The 27,766-nt window shown below is 40.6% G+C and overlaps 1 pseudogene; it reads left to right on the forward strand.

The window, feature by feature from the left end:
- The first annotated feature begins 5,062 nt into the window (after positions 1–5,062).
- LOC126475920 (5S ribosomal RNA) lies at positions 5,063–5,180 on the forward strand (annotated as a pseudogene).
- The last annotated feature ends 22,586 nt before the right edge of the window (positions 5,181–27,766 follow it).

Here is a 27,766-nt window from a genome sequence, read left to right on the forward strand (position 1 = left end):
TCCCTGGAGCATCCCCCATTTGACTGTACCCCACTCACACCCCACATCACAGCCATTCTCAACACTGTGAATAGTGACCTTTTGCTGTCTGTTGTTGAAGTAAGATGTGAACCAATTGTGAACTACTCCCTGTATTCTCTAATGGTCCAACTTCTGGAGCAATATTTTGTGATCAACACTATCGAATGACTTAGTCACAAAAAATTGTCCAGCCTGCGGAACCTTTTGTTTAACCCATCCAGTATCTCACAGAAAAAGAGAATATAGCATTTTCAGTTGTTAAACGACTTCTAAAGCCGAACTGTACACTTGATAGCAAATTGTGTGAAATAAAATTATCAATTATCCTTACATACACAGCCTTTTCAATAACTTCAGCAAACACTAATGGCACAGAAATAGGTCTAAAATTGTCTACATTATCTCTTCCTCCCTTTTTATAAAGCAGCTTTACTAATGAGTACTTTTATCGTTCAGGACACTGACCATTCCTAAAGGAAAAATTACAAAAATGGCTGAGTACAGTGCTCACATGTGCTGCAAAGTACTTAATATTCTGCTGGGCACTCCATCATATCCACGACAGTCTTGAGTCTTCAGTGATTTAATTACTGAATCACTCTCCCTCTTGTCCGTATCGCAAAGGAGTATTTCAGACATCAAGCTCGGTAAGGCATTTGCCAAGAGAGTTATATGATTCGCTGTAGAAACTAAATTGTTATTTAATTCACCAACAATGCTCAGAAAATGATTGTTAAATACTGTACATATATATGATTTATCAGTAACAGAAATATTTTTCCTACCAACTGACTTTTTATTGTTGATCTTGTGCTGCTGACTGGACACTTCCTTCACAATTGACCATATGGTTTTAATTTTATCCTGTGAATTAGCTCTTCTATTTGCGCACCCTATACTCTTTGCCTTCCTAATAACATTTTTAAGCACCTTACAGTACCGTTTGTAATGGGCTACTGTGGCTTGATTGTGACTACTTATAACATTTTGATATAATTCATTCTTTGTTCTATATGATACCCTTATCCCACTAGTCAGCCACCCAGGCTGCCTTTTACTTCTAGTACCCCGTTTAGAACGTTCTAATGGAAAGCAACTCTCAAAGAGCATGAGAAATGCGTTAAGGAAAGCATTATACATCCTGCCACTTTTGTTCCTTGACGTGTTTTGAAAAACTCTGCATTGCCGTTGGATTGTCTTTCCTACATAATTCGTAATTATAAGTAACATTCGTTTGAGTACAAAAGCCTTTTAGTGTTAAAATTTGTGCATCATGGTCTGAAGGGCCATTCAAACTTTTACTAACCAAATACCCATCTAGTAACGAAGAATGAATAAAAATATTGTCTATGGCAGTGTTACTGTTGCCCTACATCCTAGTCTACATCAGACCATATGGATTTAGGAGATCTACCAACATTCTTTTTCTTGCAAAATCATATACAAAATTAATATTGAAGTCACCATATATAATTAATTTGCAGTACTTTCTATAAAGTAAATAAAGAACCCTCTCTAGCTAGAGCAGAAATGCTCTGAAGTCAGAGTTAGGGGACCAACAAACAACAAAAATTAGAAGTTTAGTTTCACTAAATTGAAATGCCCCTACACAACATTCAAATATCTGTTCAGTACAGTGCCGTGTTACGTCTATGGACTCAAATGAAATATTGTTTTCTACATACATGTCCACTTGCCCACCCCGCAAGGAACTCTTTGATAAACAGCCAGCTAATCTGTATCCTGGTAAAGGAAGCCTCTGAAGTGTCAAATTATTTAAATGGTGCTCCAATATACCAATAATTTCACAGTCAACATCTATAAGCAGTTCACTAGCTTCATCTCTAATACCTCTTAGATTTTGATGAAATATGCTAATTCCTTCTCTGGTTGGAAACATGACGTCCTCTGAAGGTGAGTCCTTAGAGGGACTTCCTCTAAGTAGGTATACCTATCAGCTGACCTCATTCTAAAAAAGGTGCAGCTCTAACACCAACTACTACGGGAATTTTTCCATGAGTGATCCCACCACCACCCACAACACTGTCACCTATAAGCCTTTCCAGCCTCCTCTTCCTATAACTATGGAGGTGCTGGCCATGCCTAGTGAAATTCGATCTACTGATAGACTCGCACCACTGCAGTCTGAGCCATCAGTGCCTTCTCCAGCCCCTTGTTAACGCGCATTAAGATGAGGACGATCATGACGCTGAAACAGTTGCACGAAATGCTCATTAGTGCCACCAGTGCCTACCTTTACCAGGTCACCATCTACATATTCCCCGTCCCTGTCAAGACTATGCCCTGCTCCATCCACTATCACTACCTGATCCTCCTCTGTAAAATTCTCACATAACTCCCCTATGCTGTCAGTCCTTGAGCCAATCCTGCACTAGGCTTCGCAATGCTGCTGACCTGGTACACACTCCCAAGCACTTCATCCAACTGCTGGCCCACACCTCTACCATGTGAACTACCAAGCAAAAGAACCTTCTTCTTTCTGTTAGACTTTGCAACTGACTTAGGCGTGCTAACTGCTGAGGACTGCTGCATGTTTCCTACACCTACAGCTACAAGAGGCTCCTCTCCACTCATCTCTGACAGTTGGTCAAATCTATTGCATATACGCAAAGTGCAACAGTCTGAATACCTCCAACTGAATACTGTCCGAATAACTCCTGCCTTCTTGCCAGCTGCCGTTCTCATTCCCGAATACTCTTCACCTCCTCTTCCTATCTAGTTCCTCCCATGCGTATTGTAACTGCACCTGAAACGAACAGATCTTACGCTCCCTCTCCTGCTCCTGTATTATTTCTACCACGAATTCTCCATTCCCAGGAGAGAATCTCGCTAGAATGCCCAATGGCTTCCCCTCTGCATTCCCCCCGCCCCCACCCCCCCTCCCAATGAAAATACTTTGAATGATTCCCACACTGTAACCCACTATTCATAAACCTACGACAGAGCCCACACTTCTCATTCATGGTAAAATTTTACAGTTACTGCAAAAATCTAAATGTGTACGTTGCCTAAGTTCAGTTACACCAATAGAACCATTTACACACACATAAAAAAAGTTTTACATCACCTTGGTTCCGCGAGTTCCGGAACCTGTACAGAAAATTGGGATAGAGGTCAACATAAACATCATTTCCGCCCCTTTTATTGCTCATGAAAATCGCGCACTGCATGTCGTACCATCATACAGCGAGACCTTCCGAGGTGATGGTCAAGACTGCTGTACACACCAGTACCTCTAATACCCAGTAGCACGTCCTATTTCATTGATGCATGCCTGTGTTCGTCGTGCCATACTATCCACAAGTTCATCAAGGCACTGGTGGTCCAGATTGTCCCACTTCTCAACGGCTATTCGGCGTAGATCCCTCGGAGTGGTTGGTGAGTCACGTCGTCCATAAACAGCCCTTTTCAATCTATCCGAGGCATGTTCCATAGGGTTCATGCCTGGAGAACATCCTGGCCACTCTACTGGAGCGATGTAGTTATCCTGAAGGAAGTCATTCACAAGATGTGAAGGATGGGGGAGCGAATTGTCGCCCATGAAGACGAATGCCTCGCCAATATGCTGCCGATATTGTTGCACTATCGGCTGAAGGATGGCATTCACGTATCGTACAGGCGTTACGGCTCCTTCCATGACCACCAGCGGCGTATGCCGGCCGCACATAATGTCACCCCAAAACAGCAGGGAACCTTCACCTTGTTGCACTCGCTGGACATTGTGACTAAGACGTTCAGCGTGACCAGGTTGCCTCCAAACACGTCTCCGACGATTATCTGGTTGAAGGCATATGCGACACACATCGGTGAAGAGAACGTGTAGCCAATCCTGAGCGGTCCATTCGGCATGTTGTTGGGCCCATTTGCGCCGCGTTGCATGGTGTCGTGGTTGCAAAGATGGACCTCGCCATGGACGTCGGGAGTGAAGTTCCGCATCATGCAACCTATTGCGCACAGTTTGAGTCGTAACACGACGTCCTGTGGCTGACTGGCTCTGAGCACTATGGGACTTAACATCTGAGGTCATCAGTCCCCTAGAAATAAGAACTACTTAAACCTAACTAACCTAAGGACATCACACACATCCATGCCCGAGGCAGGATTCGAACCTGCGACCGTAGCGGTCGCGCCGTTCCAGACCGTAGCGCCTAGAACCGCTCGGCCACCTCGGCTGGCTCCTGTGGCTGAACGAAAAGCATTATTCAAGATGCTGCCGTTGCTGCAAGGGTTCCTCTGAGCCATGATCCATAGGTAGCGGTCATCCACTGCAGTAGTAGCCCTTGGGCGGTCTGAGTGAGGCACGTTATCTACAGTTCCTGTCTCTTTGTATCTCCTCCATGTCCCATCAACATCGCTTTGTTTCACCACGAGGCGCCTGAACATTTCAATTGTTCAGAGCCCTTCCTGGCACAAAGTAACAAGGCGGACGCGATCGAACCGCGGTTTTGACCGTATAGGCATGGTTGAACTACAGACAACACGAGACGTGTACCTCCTTCCTGGTGGAACGACTGGAACTGATCGGCTGTCGGACCCCCTCCGTCTAATAGGCCTGCTTATGCATGGTTGTTTACATCTTTGGCCGGGTTGAGTGGCCTCTCTGGTCAAAGCGACTGTGTGTATGATACAATATCCACAGTCAACGTCTACCTTTAGGAGTTCTGGGAACCGGGGTGATGCAAAACATTTTTTGATGTGTTTAGAGCTAACAATAGTGGTCTCGAAATTTTCTCTCTACTAAGAAAGCAACAGTTTTTAATACTGCTAAACTTTAACTAAAACCAATACCAACAAAACTTCACTTCAACAGTTTTTAATACTACTAAACTTTAACTAAAACCAATACCAACAAAACTTCACAAAATGTATTAGCTAAAACCAAAAATTCGACCGGAGACTGGAATACTCAACGAAGTTGAAACAGTGAATGAAAATTTTACAGAAATATTTCACTATAAACAATAAGAAACGTCTGCTGAAAACTAAAACACGAATTTTCTTAACGACTTCAACGCACAGAGCCAACGGCCTTGCCGCAGTGATAACATCGGTTCCCGTCAGGTCACCGAAGTTAAGCGCTGTCGGGCTGGGCTAGCACTTGGATGGGTGACCATCTGGTCTGCCCAGCGCTGTTGGCAAGCGGGGTGCACTCAGCCCTTGTGAGGCAAACTGAGGAGCTACTTGACTGAGAAGTGGCGGCTCCGGCCTCGGAAACTGACATACGGCCTGGAGAGCGGTGTGCTGACCACATGCCCCTCCATATCCGCATCCAGTGACGCCTGTGGGCCGAGGATGACATGGCGGCTGGTCGGTACCGATGGGCCTTCACGGTCTGTTCGGGAGGAGTTTAGTTTAGTTTAGTTCAACGCACAGAAAACTCTTAAAAACACAACGATTGAACATTTCCAGAAGTTTATTAAATCGTTATTTCACACAAACAACACGAAACACCGTTGAAAACTATTAAATTTAATAACAGTGCCAAACAGCTTTGTCAGTACTTAGCTTTATAGCCGCTACAGCTGGAACTGCACACCGCGAAATGTAAACACACTACTGGGGCGTGGGGCTTGGATGAACGACGTAAGCACACTTACGAATAACATACCACTCGAGTCAATAACACAGAAAAAAACTGAAATTAATGAAACTCAACTAACAAGTTACCTTTACAGCACATATTAACACAAATAAACTTTAAAATGAGTAACTGAGATATTGTGGAACGTGGTTGTAAAAAACTGCATGAAATCAGCGGAAGGAATCACTCGTGAGATGCACAGTGCTCCTAGCAGTTCTGGCCGGCCACTGTGGCCGAGCGGTACTAGGCGCTTCCGTCCGGATCCGCGCGACTGCTACGGTCGCAGGCTCGAATCTTGCCTCGGGCATGGATGTGTGTGATGTCCTTAGGTTAGTTAGGTTTAAGTAGATCTAAGTTATAGGGGACTGATGACCTCAGATGTCAAGTCCCATAGTGCTCAGAGCGATTTGAACCATCTGAACTAGCAGTTCTGCTAGTACAGTGATTGTGAGTTAAAAAGTGGGGTACAGTGGTCGAGCAATTACTAAACCATACATTTGTTCAGTCAGTGCTAACACTAAGCGACGCGTGAGGTGATGTAAAGCGCGACGCCATTGGACAGTAAATGACTGGAAACAAGTGATTTCGAGAGAATCATCCTATACTCTGTGGCACCTACCTGGATAAAGTTACTTGCCATCAAGTGTAGTGTCAACAGTGAAGTATGGAGGCGATAGTGTTGTATGGGTGTAGTTAGGGAATGGTGTCCTAATTGCGCTTAAGAAGACGCTAATTGCGGAAGGATATGAACACGTTTTACAACATTGTGTGCTGCATACAGTGGAGGAACATATCGAAGATGATTACTGATTATATCAGCACGACAATGTATCATATCGTAAAGCAGCATCTCTGAGGCAGTTACTTACGGAAAACAACATTCCTGAAATGGAATGCCCCTCACAGAGTCCCGACAGAAACTTGCGATGAGTTAGAAGGTCAACTTCGCTCGACTAGCGTCACTACCTTCTCTGGTTTAGCAAGAATAGGATGCTACTCCTCTACAAACATTCAGACACCTGTCTCTAAATGTCCCCAGCAGAGTTCAAGACCTCATAAAGGCGAGTTTATGACTCGTCCCAAAGGTATTCCACAGGGTATACTCCTATATTTCTCAGAATTTCGAACGCCTTACACCATTTTGCATTGTTGAACGGTTTTCATAGCTCGACGAATCCTATGAGCGCGTCTTTTTGTTATGTCTTGTTTCCATCATCAAGCTAAATGTCAAAACTATCTCTCTGGTGATAACATGTAAGCTTTTATGGCCGACATCTTCATTAATTAAGACCTCCGGGCTGAATTGCCGTGGTCCATATATAAAACTTCTTCTCCTTCCTGACGTTTCGTTGCTTTCTGCGGGCAACATATCCCGAGGTGAGTCTCTGGTGCCTTCAATTTTTGTGACACCAATGTCATTGTCATCTAAAAGAGCCCCAGTTTTTTTTCCTTTCTTCTGCTCGTCATTTTTGTGAGCTACTTCTATGCGTGACCTGACAAGCTGATTGTGTGATAGTTCTGGTACTAACCTACGCTTGATATTTTCGGAATTGTGTGGATGATATTTTTCCGAATGTGTGATGGTATGTCTCCAGACTCATTTTACAGAGTGACTTGAACACTCGTTTGATTGCCGCTTTCCTCAATTATATTAGAAATCCTAAAGGTATATTTGATATACCTCCCGCTTAATTTGATAGCAAGTTTTCCAAATCTCTGTCTGACAGTAATACTGGGTACCGTATGTCTTCCATATCGACTTACATTGCTTCTTCCATCTCGTTATCAGGAGTTCCTTGTCCTCGTAGACACCTTCAACGTTCTCTCTCCATCTATTCACTGATTCTGCGAGGTTAATCCCAAAACTAATCGCTGTGACCACAACTAACGCTGACAGGCACTGTGAGACTCTGAAAAAACTAAAACGGGCAATTCAGAACCGGAGAAGAGGAATATTGAGCAAGGGCGTGCACATTCTCCATGACAACGCTCGCCCACACATCGCTCGGCAAACCGTAGCTCTCCTGCAACAGTTTCAGTGGAACATAATCACCCACCCACCCACCCTATAGTCCTGATTTGACGCCCAGTGATTATTATCACCTACTCCCTAGGTTAAAAGAACATTTGGCCGGAAAACGATTCAGCTCCGACGACGGGGTGAAAGAAGAGGTTCATAACTTTCTGAACAGCATGGCGGCGAGCTGATATGACATGAGCATACAAAAACTACCACAGCGTCTACAAAAATGCATCCACAGAAATGGTGATTATGTCGAAAAATAGCTAAATGTTCAAGCTGTAAACTGATGTAAACCATTGTAGAAATAAACAGGTCTATGTACTTATAAAAAAAAATTGGAGACCTTAATTTTGGGATTACCTTCGTACTATCTCTTCATCTGCTTAGCAGTGAAATTTCTCTCGCACTATTAATGTTGATGCCTTTGCTTTTAATTTCACCGAAGGCTGTACTGCCTTTTCTGTACGGGAAATCAGTTCTCTGACACTCGTTTCTTTTTAGGCTACTTCGCCTTTTTCTTTGCAATCATTTTGCCTTGGCTTCTCTGCAGTTCATATTTATTTCATTCCTGCTGCATTCCTACCTTTCCGTGAACATTTTTATGCCTTCCACTTTCGTCGATCAATTGAAATATTTTTTCGGTTACCCAAGGTATCCGCAGTTGTACCTATATTTGAATGTCCCATTATTCTGAATTTTAAGTGTGAAATTAATTGATTCTAGCGTTTCACCAGCTGATATCCGGCCATCCTCTGTCACAAACATCCTGACCCCGTGATGATAGGAGGTAAAGGCCAGGAAAAAGAAGAAGAAAAGGGTAAGATCAGTTTTAAAGTGATAGCAGTTTGTTGTGGTAAGAATAAACTTATGAGGCAAGTGCTATTGGAGTTTATTTTGCAAGGCATAGTATTTACGGTAAAATTATGTGTAGACCTTTTCAAGGAATCAGCTGACTGACAAGGGATAAATGTTAGATTTGGCAGAAGGAATAACTAGGAAGAGAGAGATAAAGGAAGAAACTGTTATTATTTTAATGTGAATTGCATTTTCTCCTCAAAAGAGTTGTTATACACAAATAAGGGTGGTGAGAACATTTTTCTTGGGATGTGGAAAGAATGTATACCCCCTTCTCTCCTTGTACAAAACTGCAGTCTCCATACACGTACATTAAAGTTCGAAAATTCTGTTAATAGTTCTTGAAAATAAGGGGGAAACTATTAACTTTCAAAGGGCTAGTAAGACAGAATTAAATAAATCATGATTAATGAGAACCTACGAAACCTTTTGAGACGTATATCAACATCCCATAATGACTATGTGTCGAAAATTCAATCGCAGTAAATCATATTTTAACAAAGAAATGCGGAATGACATTACTCAGTAATTACACTAAAACTGTGGACCCATCCCTCATCAAAATTCTATATATGAAGTACCACAGTAAATCGTTACAATATCTCATACCAATCCAATGTGATTGGATACAATGTCATTTTGCAGACATTGCACCAAATATTTCTTTAATTAATGTTGAACCTATTGCATAAAGTAAGCTATTTTATTTTTTATATTATTTAGTTTGTACGTCGCACCCAACCTCACAAAACGCCTGTGACAGCATGGAGACGAAATGCTGAATCAAGTCAACACGAGCCAGGCAGTTAGCGCTTAGAGAGTAGCCAGAAAAGGCAGCTCATTGCCAGCGCGCACTTGCAGCATGACGTCAATAGGTCATGAAGAACTGAAAGAGAGGGGGGAACTGAAGGTCGAAGACCCATTGATAGTGCTGACCAGACTGACGCATGTGATACAACCCACCTGATTTTAATCACAGACTCGTAAGCCTGACACAGATTAAAGTGTAAGTGTGTAGATAAACACGTTTACTCGCTCGAAATGTTCTTTGGTTTTTTTACAGGTTTTTATTTTAGGTTAAAATGTTGATGTAAGAAACTTCATAATGACATCCAACCGAAAGAATTAATATGAATAGTATATGTGCAATTACGTGTAGGTAAATATTGTCCTTCTTGGTTTTGACAACCGTATTACGTACCTAACAAATATGATTTATACATTTCATCTGAGCTAAGCATGTACAGAGGATAAGACAAGGAGATGGACGAAAATGTAAATGGAAAGTGCTAAAGACACGCAACACATCTGTAAGTCACAGAACAGTGAAAGGAAGCCTACTTCAAATGGACAACTGGCATCCAAGAGCTACAGTCTCTCGCCTCAATAATCTGTGCTACTAAGTAATGGAATGTAGAAAACCACAAATTAAAGTGGTATGGGAGGGCATAACTAGTCCTAGCCTGCCATTGGCAGATAACTTGAATGTAACGTCTCATCGGAGACTAGATCATTTGAGACAGAGCAGAAACTTGGAGTGGGGAAAGATCGTAAAGGAAATTGTTTGATTTCATAAAGCATGCGAAACGTAAGTATGTAAGATTGATCAGGTATATAGACTGGTGTCCCCCGGAATACTACTGCAGTATTTACCACCACGTCACGTTGCTTACAAATAAACCTAACCAACGGATACACTTCGGTTATGATTAGCTTTGAATATCTTGTAGCGTAGAGCAAAACAAGACATAATTTTTTATACTTGTACATAGGGCCGTTAAGTGGTGGAACACACGGTTGATAAAAATTGAGTTTAATATTTCTGGATGAGTATCGTTGAAATGGTAACAGATATTTAAAAACTCAAATAAAACGTATATGGTTTTTAATGCACATTGCAACGGTGCACTCAAATTCGTCGGAAAAACCATTTTTCTCGTAATCCCCTCCCCAACTATTTTGTTTCTCCTTTAGACATTTGACTAATAGCAAAACTTATAGTATCGTTAATAACAAGTTCAATCATGTATGATAAAGTGCTAATCCAGAGACGTATTTGTCAGAAATAAGCTTCAGCAGTAGGCTTACTGCTGACAAATGGGTCTTTGGAATACCACTTCATCATATATGAATAAATCTGGTGTTAACGACACTGCATGTTTTGCTATTAGTCAAATGTGGAAATTACAAACAAAATAGCGAGGGGAAGGGGTTTTTGAAAAAAAAAGATTTTTCGACAAATCCAGTTGTACCGTTGTAATGTGCATTAAATATCATAGAGCTTTTATTTGAAGTGTTTTCTATATCTGTTACCGTTTTTTTTATACTGGTGTTTCATCCTTTTAAGCGGTTGTATTCAAAGCCAATCAAAATCGGAGTGCATTTCTTGGGAAAGTCTTCTTGTTGGTGTTTCGTCACAGGTTTATTCCATAACCGTCATAGGGTAATGCGACGATTCTGTTCTTCAGTGACTGGCGGTACAACAGAAGCGTTGTGCATAACGAAAAGTCGGAAGTCTGAGAGAGTGAGTGCCAAGAAAATGCGCAGAATCACACCTCTCTCCGTTTACAGAACTGGCGAGCAGCAGCCGAACTGGGCTCCTTGCAACCGGTTCTGATTATTCTGCTTCGGTAAATTTTATTATCAGTTGTGTTCTGTAATTTATGATTTTGATGTTTTTATCTGTTGTATTTTTGGGCGAAAACGCCTTGTTCTTACTCTATTTCTTTCTTATCCGTAGCAATCTCTTACTAGTTTAGCGAAAACCGCACCAGTGAAAAACTTCACCTGCAGTTGTTTGGTTGCTTTTTGTGCTATTTGGTTAGATTTTTGATTGTCTAGTCTAGTTGCCATATCTGTTTTGTGCTAATGTTCAGGTTTTCTCCGTCTGTGTCTAATGGCGTGTCGTGTGTTTCATGAGCACAGTTAAGTTGTAAGTTATGTTGGCTAATGTGAGCTGTTATTCATTAATTTGTCGTTTTTTTCCTCCACTATTCTAATTGTTACATTTATTCTAATAACTGACTGTATCTACTGGATGACTGCAATTGAAGTGCAGCTATGCACGGAGGTCCGGTGTGGACTGTAGTTATCGTATGGCATCGAGGCTTGATAGATATGCTAATGCGTTAATGGGCAACCGATTTACGCTGAAAAAAAAGTTGTTCCAATTTTGGCCACCATGTACAAATCTGGCGCTATGCCTGTATGACATCCAAATTGTCATTTCACAAACCATAACGCCGACCTCGGGGAAGATCAGTTTGGATTCCGTAGAAATATTGGAACACGTGAAGCAATCCTGACCCTACGACTTATCTTAGAAGCTAGATTAAGGAAACGCAAACCTACGTTTCTAGCATTTGTAGACTTAGAGAAAGCTTTTGACAATGTTGACTGGAATACTCTCTTTCAAATTCTAAAGGTGGCAGGGGTAAAATACACGGAGCGAAAGACTATTTACAATTTGTACAGAAACCAGATGGCAGTTATAAGAGTCGAGGGGCATGAAAGGGAAGGAGTGGTTGGGAAGGGAGTGAGACAGGGTTGAAGCCTATCCCCAATGTTATTCAATCTGTATATTGAGCAAGCAGTGAAGGAAACAAAAGAAAAATTCGGAGCAGGAATTAAAATCCATGGAGAAGAAATTAAAACTTCCAGGTTCGCCGATGACATTGTAAGTCTGTCAGAGACAGCACAGGACCTGGAATAGCAGCTGAACGGAATGAACGTTGTCTTGAAAGGAGGATATAAGATGAACATCAACAAAAGAAAAGCGAGGATAATGGAATATAGCCGAATTAAGTCGGGTGATGTTGAGGGAATTAGATTAGAAAATGAAACACTTAAAAGTAGTAAAGGAGTTTTGCTATTTGGGGAGTAAAATAACTGGTGATGGTCGAAGTCGAGGGGATATAAAATGTAGACTGGCAATGGCAAGGAAAGAGTTTCTGAAGAAGAGAAATTTGTTAACATCGAGTATAGATATGTCAGGCAGCCGTTTCTGAAAGTATTTGTATAGAGTGTAGCCATGTATGGAAGTGAAACGTAGATGATAAATAGTTTGGACAGAAAGAGAATAGAATCATTCGAAGCGTGGTGCTACAGAAGAATACTGAAGATTAGATGGGTAGATCACATAACTAATAAGGAGGTATTGAATAGAATTGGGGAAAAGAGGAGCTTGTGACACAACTTGATTAGAAGAAGGGATCGGTTGGTAGGACATATTCTGAGGCATCAAGGGATCACCAATTTAGTATTGGAGGTCAGCGTGGAGAGTAAAAATCGTAGAGGGAGAACAAGAGATAAATACACTAAGCAGATTCAGAAGGATGTAGGCTGCAGTACGTACTGGGAGATGAAGCAGCTTGCACAGGATAGAGCAGCATGGAGAGCTGCATCAAACCAGTCTCCGGACTGAAGACCACAACAACAACAACAACGCGAGTGAACAATATAGGTATCGAGAAGAGAGACTGTGCACTGTGAAACTGTTTCATGTGAGCGGAACAAATACAGTGCTGCACTAAGAGAGTATCGCCGACTGAAAGGTCTGGCTAGAGGCTCAGTGTTATTAGATGGTTTAAAGATGACAATGAAATTTGAAAACATGGGAGAGATTGGTGTGGCACCTGCAAGGAGAAGGCGTTCTATCCCGGTGGAAGTTACTTTTGAGATTGCTGTTGCTGTAACTGGCCACGCAACACATGCCACTGGTGATCATACAGTGTCATGAGAATTGTCCATCCCATGGCCAACAGTGTGAAAAGTTCTGTGGCCTTGTAAGACGTCGTGGTCTCCTGACCTTCATTGCTTACATATTCCGCCCTCACATTCATATTCCGCACATCAAGACGTTTCATTCGAACCCAAACTCGATTAGATAAAGTCAATGTTGTATGAATTCATGTAAACGATATGCAAATAACAAATAAATCATAAGTGTGCACCGAGATTGAAATACTCGAGGCTGGCATACACACACACGCACACACATTCAAGACACGACAGTCACAAAATCTTTTAGTTAGGGAGAGGCAAACCACACGCCAGGAGGCCAGTCCCTTCAGAGGACGAGTCAACATATCTATGTCGGCCGGCGACCGCCCTTAGAGCAGACAGCGTTTGCCCAAGTGAAAGGTAGAATGACCCTGTGTTCGGCTGAAAAGCAAATTCCGCTACATTGTGTGGGAGCACCCAGCCTATGCATTCTTTACAAACATAGCACGCAGTTTCAGAGGTTTTCACAGGGAGACAGAAAACGCCAAACGCCGGTGCTACAGATTTCCGGATTGGTCGCCTTAAACAAAACGTCATTCTCCCGTTTTAGAAGAGCAATGCTGATTGTCAGACGATATTCCTGACGCCTTGAGCTGAAGGAATAATGGGAGAGACCAAAAGATATACCCCTTCATGTCTGGCGTGGAGAGGGGCCGTTCCGCTGTCGCTCTTGGAGCGAGAACACGTAACAAAAGCATGTGCGCTCGCATGTCTACTGAAAGAGCGAGGAACAAGTCTCTCCTCAGTACTTCACTGGGAGAGCACCTCTGTCGAGAGCGAATTGGAGTGCAACTCTATATAGAGTCCTTGCGATTTAACGTTGTTCACTGTGTTGGCCGCCACACTTATTGGCTCTGAGCACTATGGGACTTAACATCTGTGGTCATCAGACCCCTAGAACTTAGAACTACTTAAACCTAACTAACCTAAGGACATCACACACATCCATGCCCGAGGTAGGATTCGAACCTGCGACCGTAGCGGTCACGCGGTTCCAGACTGTAGCGCCTAGAACCGCACGGCCACACCGGCCGACCCACACTTATTGTGTGGTGTGGTGTGAACAGACAGTTATAGTTAAACGTCTGCAAGCGAATTTTTGAGTGGCATTGCGGTGGACTGATTATCTGACCGGTGTACCATGCCAATAGTTAGACTAGGAGCGAATAGGTGTCCTTGACTTCATCAAGGTGTAGGGAGAGTTTGATTGGCGAAGGTCAATCCAGATAGAACGAGAGTTATCTTATTTGTCAGCAGCGAGCGGCGCAGACAGCAGTCATCGCAGCTTACGGTATTGTGCGCTACAGCTCTTGCAAGCCCAATATTTCCTCCACAACATTACACTTCATTTCACACGTGACAGCCTTGATCATACCTAGCAACATTCTAACGGATAATTATTCAAGTTGAATAGGCACGGCTCTCATCCATTCTGCCAAGTCAATAACAATCTTAAACTTTGTATAGAAATTTCATTAGCGAATCCTATCCTTCAGAGGTAACTTCACATTCCGAAAAGAACCCGGAAATAACTTGTTCAGTTCGTAACTAAAAGTGCCATTGTGATTTCTCAGAATTTTTGCAAAAAAATAATAATGTTCGTTAGTTTCATGTTTTTCTTACACTAACTAGCACTACTCCAGTACCCAAGTATCCCACTAGTTACGTAAGAAATTTTGTGAATTTTTGTGTCATTTCCTTACAGTGGACGGCTCCAGAAGATATTTATTGCTGAAAGTTTTTCAGGCATTTCTCTTTAGAACGTTAGGAGCGTCTGTCTGACTTCTGTAGTAGTGTGGGGATGGAAATTGCATCTTGCAGGAGCCACAGGGTAAAGGGTACATCTCAGATTAATCCGTTGCACAGAATGACAGAATAGCACCCACACGTTCGCTCACACCCTATTTATAGGTCGTTCCGTCACTTAGGTAGAAAAATTCCATATTTAAAATTGAATACCAAGTAAACGTTTTTATTCTGCTGAAATAATTAAATATTATTAATTATAATAATTTAATAATATTATTAGTTATAATAATGAAATATTGCGGTCTATATTACACTGATACACGTCCAAGATCCAGGCGGTGCTACAACGGAAACCTCATGATCCGCAGCTAAGTACTGAATTTGTTCCTCGGTTTCTGCCACTGATCGATTGGAGACCAAGGAGAATTCTATGGAGTGACGAGGCACATTTTGCACTACAGGGTGTACTGAATACACACAACTGTCGAATTTCGGGTACTGTTTCAGCCGTGTCAGCTAGTTCGCCTTTGCATTGTCCGCCTCGTCATCTATAGTGGCCGGCTTCACACTGAGTTTTGTGGTGTCACCGCCAGACACCACACTTGCTAGGTGGTAGCGTTTAAATCGGCCGCAGTCGGTTGATTTCTCCAAGTAGCGGAAACAGCCTTATTCAGTGTGTAAGAGTGTGGCCTCGTCGCATTCCCGCCATTCTTGTCCTCCAAACCTCATGTTTTGGTGCCACGAGTGTGGCTGCTAATTGCTTGTTTTGGTCCTATTGGAGCCAACAGCCGACCTGGTGGCTTTTGAAAAGGACACCGATGTGGCGCTCCTCCGCAGAGCAGCTGTACGGCTCTGAAACACATATTTTTAAAGTGTAAACTGTATCTACTGTTTTCGTGAAGGTTGTTATTCGGCTGGATAGCAGCGCTAACTTTAAACTCTCTAGCTCACCTTGAGCAAATTCTAACAGTTACTTGCTTAAAACTGTACCGAGTATAACTTGAAAATTAGAACTGTTGTTCTCTTAATAATTTATTGTGACATGTACTGAGGCTTTAGAACTGTTCACTTGGTTCCGTAGGAGGTTCTTAGTAGAGACTGGCTGTATTAACTAAAAGGCCACTGCGTCGATTTAGTCTAATAACCTGAACTTTTGCTCTGTTTGTAATTTAAGTGTGGCATGTACTGAGGCTTCATAGGTATTCACTTATTTTCTTAAGCGGTCATTAGTAATGCCTGACTTAACTAAACGGCCACTGTCCCGATTCAATCTAAAGATTAGTACTGTTGCACTAGTCGCAATTTAAGTGTGGCATGCCCTGATTCTTTAGGAGGTGTTACTTGTTTCTGACATGGTTTTATTCAGTTAGTCGACGCCTGGGTCTAATTTACATTAAAACTTGGGTTACAACTCTGTTCCAAATATAAATGCGTTAATGTCCTCAGTGTCTAAAAGCGTAACTTATTTCAATTACAGATGGATCGTATTGTATCCAACTGATCGGCCCCTGTACCGACCGCAACTTTAAAGCTTATGGCGTACTCTTTGCAATATTGCCACTTAAAGTCTATAGCCGACCATTGGACAGGAGTTTGGCATTTCTCTAACTGTTCCCTTGTGCCGACCGGGGTGGCCGAGCGGTCTAGGTGCTTAAGTCTGGAACCGCGCTACCGCTACGGTCGCAGGTTCGAATCCTGCCTCGGGCATGGATGTGTGTGATGTCCTTAGGTTAGTTAGGTTTAAGTAGTTCTAAGTTCTAGGGGACTGATGACCTCAGATGTTAAGTCCCGTAGTGCTCAGAGCCATTTGAACCATTTTTTGTTCCTTTGTACTTAAAAAAAGCAGCAAGCGTGGTTCAATTTATGACCTTGAAATTACATAGAAACCGCCGTTATGGCGAGTTTAGTTTTAAATCTAAGTCTGTGTGTGTGGTTTTTTTTTGTTTTTTTTTTTTTGTAAATGTTTGGTGTCCCATGGTGACATAGCTATTTAAAAGAAGTTTGTACATTACTGTTACGTTTTAAACGATTTTTTCATTTTCCTAATAATCGGCCACTGAGTCGAATTTAAGCTTAATCACAACGTATCACTTGATTATAATTTATTGTGGCACTGTGACATACTTTTTCAAGTATCCTTACCTAAAACCTTTAGCTGGCTTTGGCCAGAGGTTTTGTGTTTATATAACTACTTTTTTTTTATTTTTTATTCCGATTTTGGCCGTCTAGGGACCGCGTTAAACAACTATTTTTCAATGTACATTTCTCCTATTGCGCTCCTCCTCTTTTCTCTTCTGCCAATATGTCTTCATCCTCTCTCTGTGCTGCTCTCTTCGGTCTTCTGTCCACACTGTTCCTCCAGTTCTTCTCTTCTTCACTTCAAATCCTTCAAAATGTTGAATTTTGTCTCTCATTAAGTCTCTGTTGGTTATATCATCTTCTCCTATACCCATCTCCTCTAAGTCTGCTTTGACTTCTTTGAACCAGGTAATTTGGGTTCTGGGGTTCTTGTCAAAAAAACATGAATATTCTCTTTGTCAGCCTTTCATCATTCATTTTTTCAAATGGGCGTAAAAGCTTACTCTTCTCTTCCTCATGGTATCTCCCACTTTCTCAATTTTGTCATACACTTCTCTATTACTTCTAAGCTTCCAAGTCCCATTCTCAAACCTCGGCCCAAGTACTCTTCTAATGATTTTTCGCTCCTTTTTTGCTATAGCTTCCATTTCCTTGTTAGTGTTCATTGCTAAACATTCAGATGCATACAGACACTCTGGCTTAATCACAGTGTTGCAGTGCCTTATTTTTGCGTTAATTGATACTGACTTCTTGTTGTACACATTCTTTGTTAGCTGGAATGCCATTTCCATTTTTCTTGTTCTTGTTTTATTTCCTTCTTTATCTGAAGCATTGGGCTGGATGATTTCCCCTAAATATTTGAAATTAGAAACCTTCTTTATCTGGCCATACTTTGTAATCATATTGTTCGGTGCCTCTTTTACATTGGTTAGGTACTCTGTCTTTTCAAAGGAGATTTTCAGTCCTGCTTTTTCTGCTGTTTCATTCAGAATATTGATCTGTTTGACTGCTTCTTCCAAACTTCCTGCCAGAATCGCTAAGTCATCAGCAAAAGCGAGGCAATCTACTTATAATCCATCCTTTATTCTTCCTAATCTGATTTTTTGTATTCCTTCTTCAGTCGTTTTCTTCCTCCACTCTCTAATAACTTTTTCTAACACACAGTTGAATAGGGTAGGTGACAACCCATCTCCTTGTCTTAATCCTGTTCTGATTTTGAATGGTCTGGATACCTCACCACGGAACTTTACTTTTGCATAGGTATCCGTAAGTGTTTCTTTGACGATTGCGACTGTTTTCTTGTCTGCTCCAAACTCCCTAAGGATGTTAACCAAGGTTGTTCTGTCAACGGAGTCGTACGCCTTCTTGAAGTCAACAAACGTGATAAAGATGTCTTTTCCTCTTAATCGTCTATATTTAATAATTAACTTCAAGTTTAAAATTTGCTCCACACAAGATCTTCCCTTCCTAAAGCCTGCTTGGTATTCACCAATTTCTTGATCAAGTTGTTTCTCCAATCTGTTTTGTAGGGCCTTAGATAGAATTTTATACGTTACCGGAAGTAAAGATATCCCTCTGTAGTTATTTGCATCGGTTTTATCCCCTTTCTTGAAGATGGGGTGGATTAATGCAGTTTTCCATTCTTCCGGTATACGTTCCGTTCTCCAAATCTCATTGATTATTCCCAGTAGTTTTTCTTGAGTTGTATTATCCACACTTTTCCACATTTCTGCAATTATCATGTCTTCCCCTGGTGCTTTATTGTTCTTAAGGTTTTTAATGATTTCTCTGATTTCTATGAGGCATGGGGGTTCAGAATTATTGTTTACTGTGTTTGGGGTGTTGGCTGGTAATTTTTCAATAGGTTCCTGACAGTTGAGGAGTTGTTCAAAATATTTTGCTAATATTTCACAATTTTCTTCATTATTCATTGCTAGTTTTCCACTGGTATCTTTAAAACACAGATTTGGTGATACATATTTTTGTAGTTTCTGCCTGAATGTGCTGTAAAAGGATCTGTTATTGTTTCTCTTAAAATCTTTATCCATTTGTATAAGTTGGTTCTTTTCAAATAGTCTTTTTACTGATCTAATGAGTTTTGCTGTAGAAGATCTTTGCTGTTTGAACTCCAGGTAGTCCTTATCACTTTTGGTTGAGTGCTATTTCTTCCATGCCTTCATCCTTTGTTCTATTGCTTCCTCACATATCTCATCCCACCATTCGTGTTTCTTTCTCTTTTTCATTTTTGCGACTTCTTGAGCAGATCTTATCATTCCTTCTTTTATATCTTCCCATTTATCTGAACATATAACTATGTTTTGACAGAATTCTTCTCTTTTCTCTTTCAAGATGTTTGCGTCTATCTTTTGAGTTTTCCTGTTTTGTATTTGTTTCTTTCTTTGTGCTATGACATTTAATTTGATTGTCGATAAGTAGTGGTCAGTTACAATGTTTGCCCCTTTCCGAACTCTCACATTCATTATTTCTTTTTGATTATAGTGTGTGATGGCTATGTGATCCATCTGGAACTCTCCAATACTTGTGTTTGGTGATTTCCATGTTTTCTGTTTCTTAGTAGGTTTTTTGAAATTTGTAGACATTAATTTTAAGTTATGACCCTTGCATAGTTCTATTAATCTTTCTCCATTTCTGTTTGTCCTTTTGTGAGCCGGGTAGTTTCCTACTGTTTTTTTGTATTTTTTTTCTTGGACTATTTGTGCATTGAAGTCCCCAAACAGTATTTTCACATTTGATGTTGGGATTTTAGAAAGTTCGTGGTCTAGAGATTCCCAATATGTATCTACTTTCTGAGGGTTTTTCTTATTGTCATTGTTGATGGGTGCGTGGCAATTAATGATTGTATAGGTTTTATTTAGGGCGCGGAATGTGAGAAAAGACAAGCGTTCATTAGGTGACTGGAAGTCGGTTATTGAGTTTACCCAGTTAGATTTCACGATGAAGCCTGTTCCAAGGTGGGGAAGGCCTCTTCCACATGGGTTCCAGCCTTTCTTTCCTTTAAATATCCTGTATCCTTCATAATCCATTAAATCTTCATCTGTAAATCTGGTTTCCTGCAGCGCACATATTTGGATTTTATATACCTTCAAGACTTTGGTGAGCTGCTTCAGTTTTCCCGGCTTCAAGAGCGAGTTAATATTTAGGATATAACTACTATTATTTAAGTTCTTTATTGAAAAAAAAAAGCTCGTGCGGCCGGAAACTTCAGTATTTAAAAACAGCCCTGGTACCGACTGCTTTGAGTCCGGAATTACCGGCTCTAGATAATTGCTTCACCTTAAGCCAATCCTTATAAGATGTAGAGACTATCTTATACCTCAAAAATTTGAGTAACATTACAGAGAGTCTGTACTGCTTTTTTTAAAATTCTGTATATTGGGCCTTAATAAGAGCCCTCACTTGTTCAATCCCTCATTGGGATTTGTCAGTGTTTTAAAGTTAATATAGTTTTGTGCAATGGTGAATGATATCTAACTGTACATTGGACCAGTCCTTCGTCGATTTGCCTGGTTTATTTTTCCCAGTTAAGGTTGAAAGCCTGGATCTTCCGTTTCAATGGTCGTTCAGAGCGTGATTTTTTTGGGGGACGAATTTTTCCTGAAACGTCATTCACTATTTTGTTTTTGTTATTTGAGCTCTTACTTATTACGTATTGTGCTTGTATTTTCAGGAACATCGATGAGAATTAAAATTAGATAGTTGTCTTACGAGGAAAGCGTCTCTGAACTGATGAGACGATTATACTCGGGTATCTGCAGTCACGTGGTCCTTAACGATGACACCGTTGGGGAGGTTGGTGCCGCTATAGGTGAGTGCGTTGCCTCTCTGTCGGCCTTAGACCAAAACGTTGACTTCCTAGAGAACAGTTAGTACACCCGAAAACAGGTGTCTAGACTTCGTGGCCAATTGTTTCAAAGGGAGAATCGTTTAAGTAATATCCAACGTGTTAAGTGTAGTGATCAGGAAAAGCTCGGCCAGCAGTTGCAAAATTCAAGGTTGGTGTGAATATTTTTATTCTATAAGATCTGCGTATGGTCAGCGGGGAGCAGGAAGTTTCTTCCGCACCTACAGGTATAATGCTTCCAGGCAATAGTCAGATGGTAAGCGCATTTTGAGAACTAACGGGGTGTGTTTTTTTGGAAATTGTCTCACCCGATGGATCTTTTGGTCCGGGGCATTAAGTAGTTTTCCGTGTGAAGGCCGAGTAAGGTCAAGTATGTTTTTTGGTTTACTGTTAAACTCGAATTTCATGCTAATTCCCTGGCAACGTCACATGAAATCGTTCTGCAGCTGTTGTATCCACCAATGCGTGGTGTATTAAATCGTCTCTTTTCCGAAGTTTTGCAAGAAGAGGGGGTGCTGAAGAATCTACATAAGCGGATTATTGAATTTAAGCTTTCACCTCGTGTTAGGAATGAACTTGAGCGAAAACATTTTTGGCGAGTTCAGGGGATTCACGAGACCTTGGCCAAACCTGAACAGATCCGGAGTGCAGTCTCTTACTGAGACTCAAACAGTTAATCATATATTGGAAGTTATGAGGCCATTGGACCGCTCGCGCATTGGCTTTGCCGAAAATGCTTCTACCCTTGTTGGGTTAGGTGCACTGATTTCCGGAATCGACTGGTTAAGTTTCACAGACCAACAGCGTAATGACAGGAGCATAATCATGGACGTTCCGGTGGTTCCTGAGTTGTCCAAAGACGTTTGTCTCAAAAGTGACAGGCCCAAGAACTATTTTCCGTGTCACCAGGTTTAAAACTGTGCGTAATAGCCCGGTGCAACGGAAGGAGAGATCCAGCAACAAACACCCTACAGAACGGGAGGGTCATGTAGAATGGTCCTCCAGCAGTTGCATGGGCAGGTGCGAGAATTCAAGGTTCATGGCTAATTAATCTGCTAGTGGTGCAGTGCTTAGCCGTTAATCTTATTGCAGGGTGTGGTTTTATACCCAATACCGGGCTGTTGCTCAATTAAGGGATAGGATGGTGTACTTTAAGTTTTAGTCTGCCAGAAAATTCGCCTTTGAGCGTCTGTAGACTGTTGCTTCCCTCGACCAAATCGGAGTGGAGCACTTGAGCCTGGGTGAGCCTGTTCAGCTGTTGCGACTTTTTGTTCAGTTGCCCCAGGTGTCGATAAATTGGGGGTAATAAACAAGCTACATTACAAGATAGTCTTTGTGGATGAGTTGCCGGTCAGGCAAGCCCCTAACAGATTTCCACCTTAGGGAGATGTTACGTGACGGAGTGATCGGGCCATCTACCTCACCCTATCCATCTCCCACATTCCTTGTGCCCAAAAAGCAAAAGTGAGGAGTTCCGTCCTGTGGTGGACTATAGGTTAGTAAACCAAAAGGTTGCGTTGGAGTCCATGCCTGTAACTGCTCCACGTGGTTTTCTGGGCCCAAGTTTTTCACCATTCTTGATCTAAACCAAGCACATTATCAAATCCCGTTACCAGAAGATTCTAAGCATATAACTGCATTTTGTATGGACTCGAATTTAATAGAGTCCCTTCTGGTTTGTCCACAGGTGCTGCTGTTTTATGGATGATGTAGTGGTTTATAACACCACTTTCGTTGAGCTTTTGAGGCACCTGGAGGCAATTCTGGAGCGTTTTAAGAAGGGAGGATTGATGGTCAAGCCCATGGTGGCGGTTTTAAAAGTATTATTATTATTATTAGTTTGTTTTGAAATTATTTTTTTTAGATATTAAAATTTTGGAATTAAATGACCACCAAATTTTTTAGCTAGGCTTCTCTACCGGGATTGTCTGTTGGTGAATATAATTTTGGGACGTGATTTACGCCTAAAAGCTATCGGACTTCGTTTTGCTAGAAGTGAAATTTTAGATGCAGGTTTTATTTTTGAAAGCAAACCAAACGTATTATACTGATTGGTGCCGTTAATACGCGATCATTCACCAACATACATCCCCACACAAAGTAAATCACATTTACTTTTCAAATTCTTAAAAAAGCTAAGGAAAAAGGTGTTATTATTCTTAATCACAGACACAATGAAATTAAATAATTAGCACAATAACAGAATCTCTACTTAACTGCGAGCGTACCGGACAATGGCTGATTAAGAAGAGAAATAACAAAAGGTTGCCGGTCTGGTTCATTTAACATAGATAAATTCACAGACAGGCTTTATTATAATCTCAGTGCCTATTAAGCAGCAATAAAATGGTCTCAGCGCTATTGCGCGAAAACAGTCACGAGATCCGGTAACACTTGGGGAACATTGTACAGACCCCAAAATTTTTAAAAGTTTTTCAAGTCTTTAAGAAAAAAAATTAAAAATTTACATAACTTCATTAACTTTTAGTGTTTTGACTGTCTGTTTTATTTATTTATTTCATTTTATTCGATTGAGCTGGAGCCTTTGTTGGTTTTGCCAGGAATGTAATCTGCCTTCCCATTCGGTTGCGATCCTGTCGGAACCTGGCGAAAAGACAGGAAAGGCATAGGCATCCAGTTACTTTCTAATAGTATTTAAAAACGTTATACACTGACAAAATCATATCATTTAGTACAATTAATTACGATGAACAAATTACATCGTTAGAAAAAACATTAAGGTAGTAATTTTTAGCCATTTTGACAGTTTATAATAATCACTCAGTTGAACATTATTCATTCTTGCACGACGGTTGTAAAGGCGACGCATTGTTGGTATAGTCTGGCGTACTGCAGCATCAGTGTTGCCAATTTAGCGACTTTGTCGCTAGAAATGGCGACTATTGCCTTCGTCTTAGCGACAAAAAAAACTTTTTAGCGACAAAAATTATTTAGCGACTTATCTGGCGACTTTTGGAGTACTGACGACTTTTGAAGTACAAATCAAAACTATTTTGGTCCAATATTTTCAGTAACAAAACTAAGATTTTAACTATAGAATGGGTACTACACTGACTTTGTTCTAGATTTACTAAGTTAAATTAAGTTCTTAACAGATCGTCTAGCATTGTTCAGCATTTAGTAAACCTGAATGTCGAAATTGCCTAGAGAGTAAGAAAACCTTGACTATAGAACAATTCATTATTCATTACCCACTAGCCTGTTATCGTCGATAGCGTATCGATCTATAATTCTTCAACTTTTGAACTCCCTTTATTTTTCGAATTGACAAAAAACATAAGTAATATTAAGTATAATAAAATACATTTCTGTCCAGCAATCTCAAATTTTTCGAAATGTTAACTCGCAGTCAAATTATTAACACATGCACAGTGGTAATGCAAGAACAATTCGGTGAGGGTATCTCAGACATTATTACGTTTTAAACAATGAACAGTAGGACTGATGTCGAGTTACCGAGTGAGTAGATTATTTCATGACCTCTGGTTCACCTGACTTTTAATGTATTTTCAGTGATTATAAATTGGTAAAACTTATGTTGTGGTGGCTTACATAATGGATTTACCGCAGAAGAAGAAGCAGTACGCTCAAAAATATCGGGATGCGTGGGAAGCAGAACCTGAATTTATGCTATATTGTGTGATATTAGAAAGCATTCGAAAACTATTAAGCATAAACAAAAAATTGATTTAAAAAGAAACACAAACCACCTTACCTGTGAAAATTGTTCCGAAAACTACAGTTAGAATAGCAAGCAGAGAAGAAGCCACCCTTTCTTTATTTATTGCTGAATATTGTTCTATTTTAGCTGTAGATCATTTAGCAATACTGTGCAAGAAGGTGTTTTCCGCTGATAAAACATGCAATTACATCGTACAAAGTGCACTAAAATTATAACTGAAGTTTTGGCTCCATATTTTACACAATAATTGGTTGAAGATATAAGTGACCAAAAATACAGTGTACTAATAGATGAATCCACAGATGTATCAATATCTAAAATGCTAGGTATCGTTGTACGGTACTATAGTGTAAACAACCAAACCATTAGATCAGCATTTATCAAACTCGCTGTAGTAGAAACTGCAGATGCAAGAAATCTGGCTGCTGTTCTTGTGAATTCTTTGAAAGACCGCAAACTTCCAATCGCTAATATGATAGGAAGTGACACAGATAATGCTTCTGCAATAGTTGGAATAAACAATGGGCTTTACGAAAAATTCAAGAGAGAATATGGTTTCAAGCATTTGGTAGTGACTCGTTGCATTTGTCACTCTCTTCAGCTTGCAGTTTCGCACGCCTCAGTGAATACCAACTACAGTTCTGTCAGAGCATGAAACAGAAGAGTTATTCGATCTTCTGAGTGACAACTATGAATAGCTCACATACCAGTATTTATATATTTTGTAACCTAATTTGAATTCTTGCTTTCTTTTGTTACAAATATAGTTGTATATTTCTAGTATATTTGACTACTGTGATTGAAACAACAATTTATGTGTTGCGTCAATTATGATAACATGTTTAATTAAACGTTAGTGTATTTTATATGTATGTTGTTGGAAGCGATGCGTCATTTAATTAAGACAATATAGCAATTAGGTATGAGACAATTTTTATTAATATTTCATTAACCCCCCCCCCCCCCCCCCCCACTGGCTTATTGCACCATTCACAGCACGAAATTTTCAGTACACCCCTAGTAAAATCAGTTTTTGCGACTTTCTAGCGACTTTTGATATTGAATCTAGCGACTCGGGTTTTTTAGAGTTGGCAACACTGTGCAGCATTCTCCGTGGTGTAGAGCGGTCACGGCGGCGTGCTCTCGATGTTGACAAATCTGTATACGTTTGAGCCACGAGGAGCTGCGTTGTCTGCGATGGAGCAAGAAGAATGCGGAGTTCTGGACCGGTTGTGCTCGACAGGATCGAGTCAGCTCAGGATAATCACTTGCAACACTAATTTACATCAGTTTGTTCGGTGATAGCTGTGGGTTATATAGCATATATGTTTGCGTTGTGATACAAAAGGTCTAATGTATGGTTTTTGTTCATGCACTTTGGTGTCAGTTGACAGCAACACCATTACTGCACAAACACGTTCATGTTAGTTTCGGTTTCCGCACATTCATTAGTGTTCGCAGAATACCGTACATTACACATGTTTGCAAACTGTTTATCAAAATTTTCGTTTCTTAAGCGCTTAGTTTCGCGTCGGCGTGTAATAGTCCACGTGACGTCACATCCATAAAGTTCCAGTGCTACAGTCTGTTCCACAGTCTACGCGCGATACACACTGCCTGAGTTTCAAGTCACAACACTTCACTGTGTTCCACTTCAGCAGATCATCACATCACTTTAATGCTGTCTTCCTGGTGAGTGCACAAATTACGTTCACTTGCCAATCGACGTTAGTGCAAACTGTATGTATTTATTTCACCAGTCGAAATTGCAGTATCATGCGTACAACGTCTCTTGATAACACATATTTCTTTCTCCTCCCGTAAAATGCAAATTTACGTGCACTACTTCACCATTGACTGTTCGTTTTGTCATTGACAATTTATTACTCAGGCCATGTAGGTCCGTCTCGTATTACTTACAAATGTGCTCAAAGAAAAATCCCACAGCTTATGTACTCTGTTGTTGGTACCTACTGTATCATTTACATAGTGTTTATGTTCCATAAGTTTCTAACTTTTTCCTCTTACAATTCTTCGTGACATTAATTTCGTTCTGTGGCTGTTTACGGTAGTGAAGCCTAGCTTTACAGTGTTTTGTCAGTATGTAATGCGAGTTTATTCATTACGAGTGGAGCTAAGGACAACACTGACTGTTTTTACCTCACACAAACTGGTGTGTACCGTTTAAATTAGTCGCGAGAGTTAGTGCAGAATACGAATCTGCTTATGGCACAATGGTGCCATTCCACTACTACCGAAGTAAAATCTCAGTTGTTCTATCATTTCATTTTAAAAACACGACCGGCAGGAGTTTGCTGTTTATGTTTGCAAACTACATGCTAGGCATAAACAGAGAATTATTTTATCCTACTAATCGTTGCATCCCAACAAAACTTAAAATCTACTAATAGAAAAACTTTATCATATGCATGGCCTCTGCCTTACTTGCTTTACTTAGAATTGCATAGCAAAAGAAATGTAATAATTGCATCCATGAGAATGGTACTAAGATTACCTCAAAATAAGATTCTTGTTACATTTTTCTTCATAATATTAATGAAACGATTTTAACTAAAAGTTTATTTCTGAACTTCTACTACTAATGTGAAAGTTTGTTGTTCAGCAAAAGGTTTATTTAAGATCTACTTATGCACATGAAGAATATAAATTTGTCTTAAGACTACTATGTACACAAAGAAAAGTCTTACATACTAACATGTTTACAAATTCTCATAATACTTACATAGGTACATCCACTCTAGGAAATGTTTTCTCAGTAAAATATTTCTTTATATCTTGTTGTAACATGCGACGGTTTTCATTTGATACATCTCCTCTGTTGGCTCATGGGACAGAACAAGTAGAGTGGCAAAATGTTTCGTGAGGCTTTATTTGCATTGTATACACATATCCTTTAATTATACCGGGCTTTTCACCAAAAACGAAAAACAGATATGAAACTTCCTGGCAGATTAAAACTGTGTGCCGGACCGAGACTCGAACTTGGGACCTTTGCCTTTCGCGGGCAAGTGCTCTACCAACTTTTTTTGCGGGGGGGGGGGGGGGGTAGGCTTACAACCTTTGCTGACA

The sequence above is a fragment of the Schistocerca serialis genome, chromosome 4 (genome assembly GCF_023864345.2).
Source record: "Schistocerca serialis cubense isolate TAMUIC-IGC-003099 chromosome 4, iqSchSeri2.2, whole genome shotgun sequence".
Classification (NCBI taxonomy): Eukaryota; Metazoa; Arthropoda; class Insecta; order Orthoptera; family Acrididae; genus Schistocerca; species Schistocerca serialis.